Source organism: Gorilla gorilla, chromosome 20, assembly GCF_029281585.2.
Source record: "Gorilla gorilla gorilla isolate KB3781 chromosome 20, NHGRI_mGorGor1-v2.1_pri, whole genome shotgun sequence".
Taxonomy (NCBI): Eukaryota; Metazoa; Chordata; class Mammalia; order Primates; family Hominidae; genus Gorilla; species Gorilla gorilla.
Genome location: NC_073244.2, coordinates 31,085,715 through 31,102,120, shown reverse-complemented (window position 1 = coordinate 31,102,120; position 16,406 = coordinate 31,085,715).

Here is a 16,406-nt window from a genome sequence, read left to right as displayed (position 1 = left end):
TTTTGTGGAATTTGCAAGTGGAGAATTCAAGAGATTTGGGCCTATGGTAGAAAAGGAAATATCTTCATATAAAAACTAGAGGGAATCATTCTCAGCAAACACTTTGGGATGTGTGAGTTCCACTCACAGAGTTTAACCTTTGTTTTCAGAGAGCAGTTTGGAAACACCCTATTTGTAAAATCTGCAAGTGGATATTTGGACCTCTTTGAGGATTTTGTTGGAAACGGGATTTCTGCGTATAACGCTAGACAGAAGAATTGTCAGTAACTTCTTTGGGCTGCCCGTGTTCAACTCACAGAGTTGAACCTTACTTTAGACAGAGCAGATTTGAAACCCTCTTTTTCTTGAATTTCCAAGTGGAGATTTCAAGCGATTTGGGCCTACGGTAGAAAAGGAAAAATCTTCGTATAAAAACTAGAGAGAATCATTCTCTGCAAACTCTTTGGGATGTGTGCGTTCCACTCACAGAGTTTAACCTTTGTTTTCATAGAGCAGATTGGAAACACTCTGTTTGTAAAGTCTGCAAGTGGATATTTGGACCTCTTTGAGGATTTCGTTGGAAACGGGATTTCTGCATATAACGCTAGACAGAAGAATTGTCAGTAACTTCTTTCGGCTGCGTGTGTTCAACTCACAGAGTTGAACCTTACTTTAGACAGAGCAGATTTGAAACCCTCTTTTTCTTGAATTTCCAAGTGGAGATTTCAAGCGATTTGGGCCTAGGGTAGAAAAGGAAAAATCTTCGTATAAAAACTAGAGAGAATCATTCTCTGCAAACTCTTTGTAATGTGTGCGTTCCACTCACAGAGTTTAACCTTTGTTTTCATAGAGCAGATTGGAAACACTCTGTTTGTAAAGTCTGCAAGTGGATATTTGGACCTCTTTGAGGATTTCGTTGGAAACGGGATTTCTGCATATAACGCTAGAGAGAAGAATTGTCAGTAACTTCTTTCGGCTGCGTGTGTTCAACTCACAGAGTTGAACCTTACTTTAGACATAGCAGACTTGAAACCCTCTTTTTGTGGAATTTCCAAGTGGAGATTTCAAGCGATTTTGGGCCTACGGAAGAAAAGGAAATATCTTCGTATAAAAACTAGAGAGAATCATTCTCAGCAACCACTTTGAGATGTGTGAGTTCCACTCACAGTGTTTAACCTTTGTTTTCATAGAGCAGTCTGGAAACACTCTGTTTGTAAAGTCTGCAAGTGGATATTGAGACCTCTTTGAGGATTTCGTTGGAAACGGGATTTCTGCATATAACGCTACACAGAAGAATTCTCAGTAACTTCTTTGGGCTGCGTGCGTTCAACTCACAGAGTTGAACCTTCCTTTAGAAAGAGCAGATTTGAAACCCTCTTTTTGTGGAATTTGCAAGTGGAGATTTCAAGAGATTTGGGCCTACGGTAGAAAAGGAAATATCTTCGTATAAAAACTAGAGAGAATCATTCTCAGCAACCTCTTTGGGATCTGTGAGTTCCACTCACAGAGTTTAACCTTTGTTTTCATAGAGCAGTTTGGAAACACTCTGTTTGTAAAGTCTGCAAGTGGATATTTGGACCTCTTTGAGGATTTCGTTGGAAACGGGATTTCTGCATATAACGCTAGACAGAAGAATTGTCAGTAACTTCTTTCGGCTGCGTGTGTTCAACTCACAGAGTTGAACCTTACTTTAGACAGAGCAGATTTGAAACCCTCTTTTTGTGGAATTTGCAAGTGGAGAATTCAAGAGATTTGGGCCTATGGTAGAAAAGGAAATATCTTCATATAAAAACTAGAGGGAATCATTCTCAGCAACCACTTTGGGATGTGTGCGTTCCACTCACAGAGTTTAACCTTTGTTTTCATAGAGCAGTTTGGAAACACCCTATTTGTAAAATATGCAAGTGGATATTTGGACCTCTTTGAGGATTTTGTTGGATACGGGATTTCTGCGTATAACGCTAGACAGAAGAATTGTCAGTAACTTCTTTGGGCTGCGTGTGTTCAACTCACAGAGTTGAACCTTACTTTAGACAGAGCAGATTTGAAACCCTCTTTTTCTTGAATTTCCAAGTGGAGATTTCAAGCGATTTTGGGCCTACGGTAGAAAAGGAAATATCTTCGTATAAAAACTAGAGAGAATCATTCTCTGCAAACTCTTTGTAATGTGTGCGTTCCACTCACAGAGTTTAACCTTTGTTTTCATAGAGCAGATTGGAAACACTCTGTTTGTAAAGTCTGCAAGTGGATATTTGGACCTCTTTGAGGATTTCGTTGGAAACGGGATTTCTGCATATAACGCTAGAGAGAAGAATTGTCAGTAACTTCTTTCGGCTGCTTGTGTTCAACTCACAGAGTTGAACCTTACTTTAGACAGAGCAGATTTGAAACCCTCTTTTTGTGGAATTTGCAAGTGGAGAATTCAAGAGATTTGGGCCTATGGTAGAAAAGGAAATATCTTCATATAAAAACTAGAGGGAATCATTCTCAGCAAACACTTTGGGATGTGTGAGTTCCACTCACAGAGTTTAACCTTTGTTTTCATAGAGCAGTTTGGAAACACCCTATTTGTAAAATATGCAAGTGGATATTTGGACCTCTTTGAGGATTTTGTTGGATACGGGATTTCTGCGTATAACGCTAGACAGAAGAATTGTCAGTAACTTCTTTGGGCTGCGTGTGTTCAACTCACTGAGTTGAACCTTACTTTAGACAGAGCAGATTTGAAACCCTCTTTTTCTTGAATTTCCAAGTGGAGATTTCAAGCGATTTTGGGCCTACGGTAGAAAAGGAAATATCTTCGTATAAAAACTAGAGAGAATCATTCTCTGCAAACTCTTTGTAATGTGTGCGTTCCACTCACAGAGTTTAACCTTTGTTTTCATAGAGCAGATTGGAAACACTCTGTTTGTAAAGTCTGCAAGTGGATATTTGGACCTCTTTGAGGATTTCGTTGGAAACGGGATTTCTGCATATAACGCTAGAGAGAAGAATTGTCAGTAACTTCTTTCGGCTGCTTGTGTTCAACTCACAGAGTTGAACCTTACTTTAGACAGAGCAGATTTGAAACCGTCTTTTTGTGGAATTTGCAAGTGGAGAATTCAAGAGATTTGGGCCTATGGTAGAAAAGGAAATATCTTCATATAAAAACTAGAGGGAATCATTCTCAGCAAACACTTTGGGATGTGTGAGTTCCACTCACAGAGTTTAACCTTTGTTTTCAGAGAGCAGTTTGGAAACACCCTATTTGTAAAATCTGCAAGTGGATATTTGGACCTCTTTGAGGATTTTGTTGGAAACGGGATTTCTGCGTATAACGCTAGACAGAAGAATTGTCAGTAACTTCTTTGGGCTGCCCGTGTTCAACTCACAGAGTTGAACCTTACTTTAGACAGAGCAGATTTGAAACCCTCTTTTTCTTGAATTTCCAAGTGGAGATTTCAAGCGATTTGGGCCTACGGTAGAAAAGGAAAAATCTTCGTATAAAAACTAGAGAGAATCATTCTCTGCAAACTCCTTGGGATGTGTGCGTTCCACTCACAGAGTTTAACCTTTGTTTTCATAGAGCAGATTGGAAACACTCTGTTTGTAAAGTCTGCAAGTGGATATTTGGACCTCTTTGAGGATTTCGTTGGAAACGGGATTTCTGCATATAACGCTAGACAGAAGAATTGTCAGTAACTTCTTTCGGCTGCGTGTGTTCAACTCACAGAGTTGAACCTTACTTTAGACAGAGCAGATTTGAAACCCTCTTTTTCTTGAATTTCCAAGTGGAGATTTCAAGCGATTTGGGCCTAGGGTAGAAAAGGAAAAATCTTCGTATAAAAACTAGAGAGAATCATTCTCTGCAAACTCTTTGTAATGTGTGCGTTCCACTCACAGAGTTTAACCTTTGTTTTCATAGAGCAGATTGGAAACACTCTGTTTGTAAAGTCTGCAAGTGGATATTTGGACCTCTTTGAGGATTTCGTTGGAAACGGGATTTCTGCATATAACGCTAGAGAGAAGAATTGTCAGTAACTTCTTTCGGCTGCGTGTGTTCAACTCACAGAGTTGAACCTTACTTTAGACATAGCAGACTTGAAACCCTCTTTTTGTGGAATTTCCAAGTGGAGATTTCAAGCGATTTTGGGCCTACGGAAGAAAAGGAAATATCTTCGTATAAAAACTAGAGAGAATCATTCTCAGCAACCACTTTGAGATGTGTGAGTTCCACTCACAGTGTTTAACCTTTGTTTTCATAGAGCAGTCTGGAAACACTCTGTTTGTAAAGTCTGCAAGTGGATATTGAGACCTCTTTGAGGATTTCGTTGGAAACGGGATTTCTGCATATAACGCTACACAGAAGAATTCTCAGTAACTTCTTTGGGCTGCGTGCGTTCAACTCACAGAGTTGAACCTTCCTTTAGAAAGAGCAGATTTGAAACCCTCTTTTTGTGGAATTTGCAAGTGGAGATTTCAAGAGATTTGGGCCTACGGTAGAAAAGGAAATATCTTCGTATAAAAACTAGAGAGAATCATTCTCAGCAACCTCTTTGGGATCTGTGAGTTCCACTCACAGAGTTTAACCTTTGTTTTCATAGAGCAGTTTGGAAACACTCTGTTTGTAAAGCCTGCAAGTGGATATTTGGACCTCATTGAGGATATCGTTGGAAACGGGATTTCTGCATATAACGCTAGACAGAAGAATTCTCAGTAACTTCTTTGGCCTGCGTGTGTTCAACTCACAGAGTTGAACCTTCCTTTAGACAGAGCAGATTTGAAACCCTCTTTTTGTGGAATTTGCAAGTGGAGATTTCAAGAGATTTGGGCCTATGGTAGAAAAGGAAATATCTTCATATAAAAACTAGAGGGAATCATTCTCAGCAAACACTTTGGGATGTGTGCGTTCCACTCACAGAGTTTAACCTTTGTTTTCATAGAGCAGTTTGGAAACACCCTATTTGTAAAATCTGCAAGTGGATATTTGGACCTCTTTGAGGATTTTGTTGGAAACGGGATTTCTGCGTATAACGCTAGACAGAAGAATTGTCAGTAACTTCTTTGGGCTGCCTGTGTTCAACTCACAGAGTTGAACCTTACTTTAGACAGAGCAGATTTGAAACCCTCTTTTTCTTGAATTTCCAAGTGGAGATTTCAAGCGATTTTGGGCCTACGGTAGAAAAGGAAATATCTTCGTATAAAAACTAGAGAGAATCATTCTCTGCAAACTCTTTGTAATGTGTGCGTTCCACTCACAGAGTTTAACCTTTGTTTTCGTAGAGCAGATTGGAAACACTCTATTTGTAAAGTCTGCAAGTGGATACTTGGACCTCCTTGAGGATTTCGTTGGAAACGGGATTTCTGCATATAACGCTAGAGAGAAGAATTGTCAGTAACTTCTTTCGGCTGCTTGTGTTCAACTCACAGAGTTGAACCTTACTTTAGACAGAGCAGATTTGAAACCCTCTTTTTGTGGAATTTCCAAGTGGAGATTTCAAGCGATTTTGGGCCTACGGTAGAAAAGGAAATATCTTCGTATAAAAACTAGAGAGAATCATTCTCAGCAACCACTTTGGGATGTGTGAGTTCCACTCACAGAGTTTAACCTTTGTTTTCATAGAGCAGCTTGGAAACACTGTTTGTAAAGTCTGCAAGTGGATATTTGGACCTCTTTGAGGATTTCGTTGGAAACGGGATTTCTGCATATAACGCTAGACAGAAGAATTGTCAGTAACTTCCTTGGGCTGCGTGTGTTCAACTCACAGAGTTGAACCTTACTTTAGACAGAGCAGATTTGAAACCCTCTTTTAGTGGAATTTGCAAGTGGAGATTTCAAGCGACTTTGGGCCTATGGAAGCAAAGGAAATATATTCTATAAAAACTAGAGAGAATCATTCTCAGCAACCACTTTGGGATGTGTGAGTTCCACTCACAGAGTTTAACCTTTGTGTTCATAGAGCAGTTTGGAAACACTCTGTTTGTAAAGCCTTCAATTGGATATTTGGACCTCTTTGAGGATATCGTTGGAAACGGGATTTCTGCATATAACGCTAGACAGAAGAATTCTCAGTAACTTCTTTGGCCTGCGTGTGTTCAACTCACACAGTTGAACGTTTAGACAGAGCAGATTTGAAACCCTCTTTTTGTGGAATGTGCAAGTGGAGATTTCAAGAGATTTGGGCCTATGGTAGAAAAGGAAATATCTTCATATAAAAACTAGAGGGAATCATTCTCAGCAAACACTTTGGGATGTGTGCGTTCCACTCACAGCGTTTAACCTTAGTTTTCATAGAGCAGTTTGGAAACACTCTATTTGTAAAATCTGCAAGTGGATATTTGGACCTCTTTGAGGATTTTGTTGGAAACGGGATTTCTGCGTATAACGCTAGACAGAAGAATTGTCAGTAACTTCTTTCGGCTGCGTGTGTTCAACTCACAGAGTTGAACCTTACTTTAGACAGAGCAGATTTGAAACCCTCTTTTTCTTGAATTTCCAAGTGGAGATTTCAAGCGATTTGGGCCTACGGAAGAAAAGGAAATATCTTCGTATAAAAACTAGAGAGAATCATTCTCTGCAAACTCTTTGGGATGTGTGCGTTCCACTCACAGAGTTTAACCTATGTTTTCATAGAGCAGATTGGAAACACTCTGTTTGTAAAGTCTGCAAGTGGATATTTGGACCTCTTTGAGGATTTCGTTGGAAACGGGATTTCTGCATATAACGCTAGACAGAAGAATTGTCAGTAACTTCTTTTGGCTGCGTGTGTTCAACTCACAGAGTTGAATCTTCCTTTAGACAGAGTAGATTTGAAACCCTCTTTTTCTTGAATTTCCAAGTGGAGATTTCAAGCGATTTGGGCCTAGGGTAGAAAAGGAAATATCTTCGTATAAAAACTAGAGAGAATCATTCTCTGCAAACTCTTTGTAATGTGTGCGTTCCACTCACAGAGTTTAAACTTTGTTTTCATAGAGCAGATTGGAAACACTCTGTTTGTAAAGTCTGCAAGTGGATATTTGGACCTCTTTGAGGATTTCGTTGGAAACGGGATTTCTGCATATAACGCTAGAGAGAAGGATTGTCAGTAACTTCTTTCAGCTGCTTGTGTTCAACTCACAGAGTTGAACCTTACTTTAGACAGAGCAGACTTGAAACCCTCTTTTTGTGGAATTTCCAAGTGGAGATTTCAAGCGATTTTGGGCCTACGGAAGAAAAGGAAATATCTTGGTATAAAAACTAGAGAGAATCATTCTCAGCAACCACTTTGAGATGTGTGAGTTCCACTCACAGTGTTTAACCTTTGTTTTCATAGAGCAGTCTGGAAACACTCTGTTTGTAAAGTCTGCAAGTGGATATTGAGACCTCTTTGAGGATTTCGTTGGAAACGGGATTTCTGCATATAACGCTACACAGAAGAATTCTCAGTAACTTCTTTGGGCTGCGTGTGTACAACTCACAGAGTTGAACCTTCCTTTAGAAAGAGCAGATTTGAAACCCTCTTTTTGTGGAATTTGCAAGTGGAGATTTCAAGAGATTTGGGCCTACGGTAGAAAAGGAAATATCTTCGTATAAAAACTAGAGAGAATCATTCTCACCAACCTCTTTGGGATGTGTGAGTTCCACTCACAGAGTTTAACCTTTGTTTTCATAGAGCAGTTTGGAAACACTCTGTTTGTAAAGCCTGCAAGTGGATATTTGGACCTCATTGAGGATTTCGTTGGAAACGGGATTTCTGCATATAACGCTAGACAGAAGAATTCTCAGTAACTTCTTTGGGCTGCATGTGTTCAACTGACAGAGTTGAACCTTACTTTAGACAGAGCAGATTTGAAACCCTCTTTTTGTGGAATTTCCAAGTGGAGATTTCAAGTGATTTTGGGCCTACGGTAGAAAAGGAAATATCTTCGTATAAAAACTAGAGAGAATCATTCTCAGCAACCACTTTGGGATGTGTGAGTTCCACTCACAGAGTTTAACCTTTGTGTTCATAGAGCAGTTTGGAAACACTCTGTTTGTAAAGCCTGCAATTGGATATTTGGACCTCTTTGAGGATATCGTTGGAAACGGGATTTCTGCATATAACGCTAGACAGAAGAATTCTCAGTAACTTCTTTGGCCTGCGTGTGTTCAACTCACAGAGTTGAACCTTCCTTTAGACAGAGCAGATTTGAAACCCTCTTTTTGTGGAATTTGCAAGTGGAGATTTCAAGAGATTTGGGCCTATGGTAGAAAAGGAAATATCTTCATATAAAAACTAGAGGGAATCATTCTCAGCAAACACTTTGGGATGTGTGCGTTCCACTCACAGAGTTTAACCTTTGTTTTCATAGAGCAGTTTGGAAACACCCTATTTGTAAAATATGCAAGTGGATATTTGGACCTCTTTGAGGATTTTGTTGGAAACGGGATTTCTGCGTATAACGCTAGACAGAAGAATTGTCAGTAACTTCTTTGGGCTGCGTGTGTTCAACTCACAGAGTTGAACCTTACTTTAGACAGAGCAGATTTGAAACCCTCTTTTTCTTGAATTTCCAAGTGGAGATTTCAAGCGATTTTGGGCCTACGGTAGAAAAGGAAATATCTTCGTATAAAAACTAGAGAGAATCATTCACTGCAAACTCTTTGTAATGTGTGCGTTCCACTCACAGAGTTTAACCTTTTTTTTCGTAGAGCAGATTGGAAACACTCTGTTTGTAAAGTCTGCAAGTGGATATTTGGACCTCTTTGAGGATTTCGTTGGAAACGGGATTTCTGCATATAACGCTAGAGAGTAGAATTGTCAGTAACTTCTTTCGGCTGCGTGTGTTCAACTCACAGAGTTGTACCTTACTTTAGACAGAGCAGATTTGAAACCCTCTTTTTGTGGAATTTCCAAGGTGAGATTTCAAGCGATTTGGGCCTACGGTAGAAAAGGAAATATCTTCGTATAAAAACTAGAGAGAATCATTCTCAGCAACCACTTTGGGATGTGTGAGTTCCACTCACAGAGTTTAACCTTTGTTTTCATAGAGCAGTTTGGAAACACTCTGTTTGTAAAGCCTGCAAGTGGATATTTGGACCTCATTGAGGATTTCGTTGGAAACGGGATTTCTGCATATAACGCTAGACAGAAGAATTCTCAGTAACTTCTTTGGGCTGCATGTGTTCAACTGACAGAGTTGAACCTTACTTTAGACAGAGCAGATTTGAAACCCTCTTTTTGTGGAATTTGCAAGTGGAGATTTCAAGAGATTTGGGCCTACGGTAGAAAAGGAAATATCTTCATATAAAAACTAGAGTTAATCATTCTCAGCAAACACTTTGGGATGTGTGCGTTCCACTCACAGAGTTTAACCTTTGTTTTCATAGAGCAGTTTGGAAACACTCTATTTGTAAAGTCTGCAAGTGGATATTTGGACCTCTTTGAGGATTTTGTTGGAAACGGGATTTCTGCATATAACGCTAGACAGAAGAATTGTCAGTAACTTCTTTGGGCTGCGTGTGTTCACCTCACAGAGTTGAACCTTCCTTTAGACAGAGCAGATTTGAAACCCTCTTTTTGTGAAATTTGCAAGTGGAGAATTCAAGAGATTTGGGCCAATGGTAGAAAAGGAAATATCTTCATATAAAAACTAGAGGGAATCATTCTCAGCAAACACTTTGGGATGTGTGAGTTCCACTCACAGAGTTTAACCGTTGTTTTCATAGAGCAGTTTGGAAACACCCTATTTGTAAAATCTGCAAGTGGATATTTGGACCTCTTTGAGGATTTTGTTGGAAACGGGATTTCTGCGTAGAACGCTAGACAGAAGAATTGTCAGTAACTTCTTTGGGCTGCCTGTGTTCAACTCACAAAGTTGAACCTTACTTTAGACAGAGCAGATTTGAAACCCTCTTTTTCTTGAATTTCCAAGTGGAGATTTCAAGCGATTTGGGCCTACGGAAGAAAAGGAAATATCTTCGTATAAAAACTAGAGAGAATCATTCTCTGCAAACTCTTTGGGATGTGTGCGTTCCACTCACAGAGTTTAACCTTTTTTTCATAGAGCAGATTGGAAACACTCTGTTTGTAAAGTCTGCAAGTGGATATTTGGACCTCTTTGAGGATTTCGTTGGAAACCGGATTTCTGCATATAATGCTAGACAGAAGAATTGTCAGTAACTTCTTTCGGCTGCGTGTGTTCAACTCACAGAGTTGAACCTTCCTTTAGACAGAGCAGATTTGAAACCCTCTTTTTCTTGAATTTCCAAGTGGAGATTTCAAGCGATTTGGGCCTAGGGTAGAAAAGGAAAAATCTTCGTATAAAAACTAGAGAGAATCATTCTCTGCAAACTCTTTGTAATGTGTGCGTTCCACTCACAGAGTTAAACCTTTGTTTTCATAGAGCAGATTGCAAACACTCTGTTTGTAAAGTCTGCAAGTGGATATTTGGACCTCTTTGAGGATTCCGTTGGAAACGGGATTTCTGCATATAACGCTAGAGAGAAGAATTGTCAGTAACTTCTTTCGGCTGCGTGTGTTCAACTCACAGAGTTGAACCTTACTTTAGACAGAGCATATTTGAAACCCTCTTTTTCTTGAATTTCCAAGTGGAGATTTCAAGCGATTTGGGCCTACGGTAGAAAAGGAAATATCTTCGTATAAAAACTAGAGAGAATCATTCTCTGCAAACTCTTTGTAATGTGTGCGTTCCACTCACAGAGTTTAACCTTTGTTTTCATAGAGCAGATTGGAAACACTCTGTTTGTAAAGTCTGCAAGTGGATATTTGGACCTCTTTGAGGATTTCGTTGGAAACGGGATTTCTGCATATAACGCTAGAGAGAAGAATTGTCAGTAACTTCTTTCGGCTGCTTGTGTTCAACTCACAGAGTTGAACCTTACTTTAGACAGAGCAGATTTGAAACCCTCTTTTTGTGGAATTTCCAAGTGGAGATTTCAAGCGATTTTGGGCCTACGGTAGAAAAGGAAATATCTTCGTATAAAAACTAGAGAGAATCATTCTCAGCAACCACTTTGGGATGTGTGAGTTCCACTCACAGAGTTTAACCTTTGTTTTCATAGAGCAGTTTGGAAACACTCTGTTTGTAAAGTCTGCAAGTGGATATTTGGACCTCTTTGAGGATTTCGTTGGAAACGGGATTTCTGCATATAACGCTAGACAGAAGAATTGTCAGTAACTTCTTTGGGCTGCGTGTGTTCAACTCACAGAGTTGAACCTTACTTTAGACAGAGCAGATTTGAAACCCTCTTTTAGTGGAATTTCCAAGTGGAGATTTCAAGCGACTTTGGGCCTACGGAAGAAAAGGAAATATATTCTATAAAAACTAGAGAGAATCATTCTCAGCAACCACTTTGAGATGTGTGAGTTCCACTCACAGTGTTTAACCTTTGTTTTCATAGAGCAGTCTGGAAACACTCTGTTTGTAACGTCTGCAAGTGGATATTGAGACCTCTTTGAGGATTTCGTTGGAAACAGGATTTCTGCATATAACGCTACACAGAAGAATTTTCAGTAACTTCTTTGGGCTGCGTGTGTTCAACTCACAGAGTTGAACCTTCCTTTAGAAAGAGCAGATTTGAAACCCTCTTTTAGTGGAATTTCCAAGTGGAGATTTCAAGCGACTTTGGGCCTACGGAAGAAAAGGAAATATCTTCGTATAAAAACTAGAGAGAATCATTCTCAGCAACCACTTTGGGATGTGTGAGTTCCACTCACAGAGTTTAACCTTTGTGTTCATAGAGCAGTTTGGAAACACTCTGTTTGTAAAGCCTGCAATTGGATATTTGGACCTCATTGAGGATATCGTTGGAAACGGGATTTCTGCATATAACGCTAGACAGAAGAATTCTCAGTAACTTCTTTGGCCTGCGTGTGTTCAACTCACAGAGTTGAACCTTCCTTTAGACAGAGCAGATTTGAAACCCTCTTTTTGTTGAATTTGCAAGTGGAGATTTCAAGAGATTTGGGCCTATGGTAGAAAAGGAAATATCTTCATATAAAAACTAGAGGGAATCATTCTCAGCAAACACTTTGGGATTTGTGCGTTCCACTCACAGAGTTTAACCTTTGTTTTCACAGAGCAGTTTGGAAACACCCTATTTGTAAAATCTGCATGTGGATATTTGGACCTCTTTGAGGATTTTGTTGGTAACGGGATTTCTGCATATAACGCTAGACAGAAGAATTGTCAGTAACTTCTTTGGGCTGCCTGTGTTCAACTCACAGAGTTGAACCTTACTTTAGACAGAGCAGATTTGAAACCCTCTTTTTCTTGAATTTCCAAGTGGAGATTTCAAGCGATTTGGGCCTATGGTAGAAAAGGAAATATCTTCGTATAAAAACTAGAGAGAAACATTCTCTGCAAACTCTTTGGGATGTGTGCGTTCCACTCACAGAGTTTAACCTTTGTTTTCATAGAGCAGATTGGAAACACTCTGTTTGTAAAGTCTGCAAGTGGATATTTGGACCTCTTTGAGGATTTCGTTGGAAACGGGATTTCTGCATATAACGCTAGAGAGAAGAATTGTCAGTAACTTCTTTCGGCTGCTTGTGTTCAACTCACAGAGTTGAACCTTACTTTAGACAGAGCAGATTTGAAACCCTCTTTTTGTGGAATTTCCAAGGGGAGATTTCAAGCGATTTGGGCCTACGGTAGAAAAGGAAATATCTTCGTATAAAAACTAGAGAGAATCATTCTCAGCAACCACTTTGGGATGTGTGAGTTCCACTCACAGAGTTTAACCTTTGTTTTCATAGAGCAGTTTGGAAACACTCTGTTTGTAAAGCCTGCAAGTGGATATTTGGACCTCATTGTGGATTTCGTTGGAAACGGGATTTCTGCATATAACGCTAGACAGAAGAATTCTCAGTAACTTCTTTGGGCTGCATGTGTTCAACTGACAGAGTTGAACCTTATTTTAGACAGAGCAGATTTGAAACCCTCTTTTTGTGGAATTTGCAAGTGGAGATTTCAAGAGATTTGGGCCTACGGTAGAAAAGGAAATATCTTCATATAAAAACTAGAGTTAATCATTCTCAGCAAACACTTTGGGATGTGTGCGTTCCACTCACAGAGTTTAACCTTTGTTTTCATAGAGCAGTTTGGAAACACTCTATTTGTAAAGTCTGCAAGTGGATATTTGGACCTCTTTGAGGATTTTGTTGGAAACGGGATTTCTGCATATAACGCTAGACAGAAGAATTGTCAGTAACTTCTTTGGGCTGCGTGTGTTCACCTCACAGAGTTGAACCTTCCTTTAGACAGAGCAGATTTGAAACCCTCTTTTTGTGAAATTTGCAAGTGGAGAATTCAAGAGATTTGGGCCTATGGTAGAAAGGGAAATATCTTCATATAAAAACTAGAGGGAATCATCCTCAGCAAACACTTTGGGATGTGTGAGTTCCACTCACAGAGTTTAACCGTTGTTTTCATAGAGCAGTTTGGAAACACCCTATTTGTAAAATCTGCAAGTGGATATTTGGACCTCTTTGAGGATTTTGTTGGAAACGGGATTTCTGCGTAGAACGCTAGACAGAAAAATTGTCAGTAACTTCTTTGGGCTGCCTGTGTTCAACTCACAGAGTTGAACCTTACTTTAGACAGAGCAGATTTGAAACCCTCTTTTTCTTGAATTTCCAAGTGGAGATTTCAAGCGATTTGGGCCTACGGAAGAAAAGGAAATATCTTCGTATAAAAACTAGAGAGAATCATTCTCTGCAAACTCTTTGGGATGTGTGCGTTCCACTCACAGAGTTTAACCTTTGTTTTCATAGAGCAGATTGGAAACACTCTGTTTGTAAAGTCTGCAAGTGGATATTTGGACCTCTTTGAGGATTTCGTTGGAAACGGGATTTCTGCATATAACGCTAGACAGAAGAATTGTCAGTAACTTCTTTCGGCTGCGTGTGTTCAACTCACAGAGTTGAACCTTCCTTTAGACAGAGCAGATTTGAAACCCTCTTTTTCTTGAATTTCCAAGTGGAGATTTCAAGCGATTTGGGCCTAGGGTAGAAAAGGAAAAATCTTCGTATAAAAACTAGAGAGAATCATTCTCTGCAAACTCTTTGTAATGTGTGCATTCCACTCACAGAGTTAAACCTTTGTTTTCATAGAGCAGATTGGAAACACTCTGTTTGTAAAGTCTGCAAGTGGATATTTGGACCTCTTTGAGGATTTCGTTGGAAACGGGATTTCTGCATATAACGCTAGACAGAAGAATTGTCAGTAACTTCTTTGGGCTGCGTGTGTTCAACTCACAGAGTTGAACCTTACTTTAGACAGAGCAGATTTGAAACCCTCTTTTAGTGGAATTTCCAAGTGGAGATTTCAAGCGACTTTGGGCCTACGGAAGAAAAGGAAATATATTCTATAAAAACTAGAGAGAATCATTCTCAGCAACCACTTTGAGATGTGTGAGTTCCACTCACAGTGTTTAACCTTTGTTTTCATAGAGCAGTCTGGAAACACTCTGTTTGTAAAGTCTGCAAGTGGATATTGAGACCTCTTTGAGGATTTCGTTGGAAACAGGATTTCTGCATATAACGCTACACAGAAGAATTCTCAGTAACTTCTTTGGGCTGCGTGTGTTCAACTCACAGAGTTGAACCTTCCTTTAGAAAGAGCAGATTTGAAACCCTCTTTTAGTGGAATTTCCAAGTGGAGATTTCAAGCGACTTTGGGCCTACGGAAGAAAAGGAAATATCTTCGTATAAAAACTAGAGAGAATCATTCTCAGCAACCACTTTGGGATGTGTGAGTTCCACTCACAGAGTTTAACCTTTGTGTTCATAGAGCAGTTTGGAAACACTCTGTTTGTAAAGCCTGCAATTGGATATTTGGACCTCATTGAGGATATCGTTGGAAACGGGATTTCTGCATATAACGCTAGACAGAAGAATTCTCAGTAACTTCTTTGGCCTGCGTGTGTTCAACTCACAGAGTTGAACCTTCCTTTAGACAGAGCAGATTTGAAACCCTCTTTTTGTTGAATTTGCAAGTGGAGATTTCAAGAGATTTGGGCCTATGGTAGAAAAGGAAATATCTTCATATAAAAACTAGAGGGAATCATTCTCAGCAAACACTTTGGGATTTGTGCGTTCCACTCACAGAGTTTAACCTTTGTTTTCACAGAGCAGTTTGGAAACACCCTATTTGTAAAATCTGCATGTGGATATTTGGACCTCTTTGAGGATTTTGTTGGTAACGGGATTTCTGCGTATAACGCTAGACAGAAGAATTGTCAGTAACTTCTTTGGGCTGCGTGTGTTCACCTCACAGAGTTGAACCTTCCTTTAGACAGAGCAGATTTGAAACCCTCTTTTTGTGAAATTTGCAAGTGGAGAATTCAAGAGATTTGGGCCTATGGTAGAAAAGGAAATATCTTCATATAAAAACTAGAGGGAATCATTCTCAGCAAACACTTTGGGATGTGTGAGTTCCACTCACAGAGTTTAACCGTTGTTTTCATAGAGCAGTTTGGAAACACCCTATTTGTAAAATCTGCAAGTGGATATTTGGACCTCTTTGAGGATTTTGTTGGAAAAGGGATTTCTGCGTAGAACGCTAGACAGAAGAATTGTCAGTAACTTCTTTGGGCTGCCTGTGTTCAACTCACAGAGTTGAACCTTACTTTAGACAGAGCAGATTTGAAACCCTCTTTTTCTTGAATTTCCAAGTGGAGATTTCAAGCGATTTGGGCCTACGGAAGAAAAGGAAATATCTTCGTATAAAAACTAGAGAGAATCATTCTCTGCAAACTCTTTGGGATGTGTGCGTTCCACTCACAGAGTTTAACCTTTGTTTTCATAGAGCAGATTGGAAACACTCTGTTTGTAAAGTCTGCAAGTGGATATTTGGACCTCTTTGAGGATTTCGTTGGAAACGGGATTTCTGCATATAACGCTAGACAGAAGAATTGTCAGTAACTTCTTTCGGCTGCGTGTGTTCAACTCACAGAGTTGAACCTTCCTTTAGACAGAGCAGATTTGAAACCCTCTTTTTCTTGAATTTCCAAGTGGAGATTTCAAGCGATTTGGGCCTAGGGTAGAAAAGGAAAAATCTTCGTATAAAAACTAGAGAGAATCATTCTCTGCAAACTCTTTGTAATGTGTGCGTTCCACTCACAGAGTTAAACCTTTGTTTTCATAGAGCAGATTGGAAACACTCTGTTTGTAAAGTCTGCAAGTGGATATTTGGACCTCTTTGAGGATTTCGTTGGAAACGGGATTTCTGCATATAACGCTAGAGAGAAGAATTGTCAGTAACTTCTTTCGGCTGCGTGTGTTCAACCCACAGAGTTGAACCTTACTTTAGACAGAGCAGATTTGCAACCCTCTTTTTCTTGAATTTCCAAGTGGAGATTTCAAGCGATTTGGGCCTACGGTAGAAAAGGAAATATCTTCGTATAAAAACTAGAGAGAATCATTCTCTGCAAACTCTTTGTAATGTGTGCGTTCCACTCACAG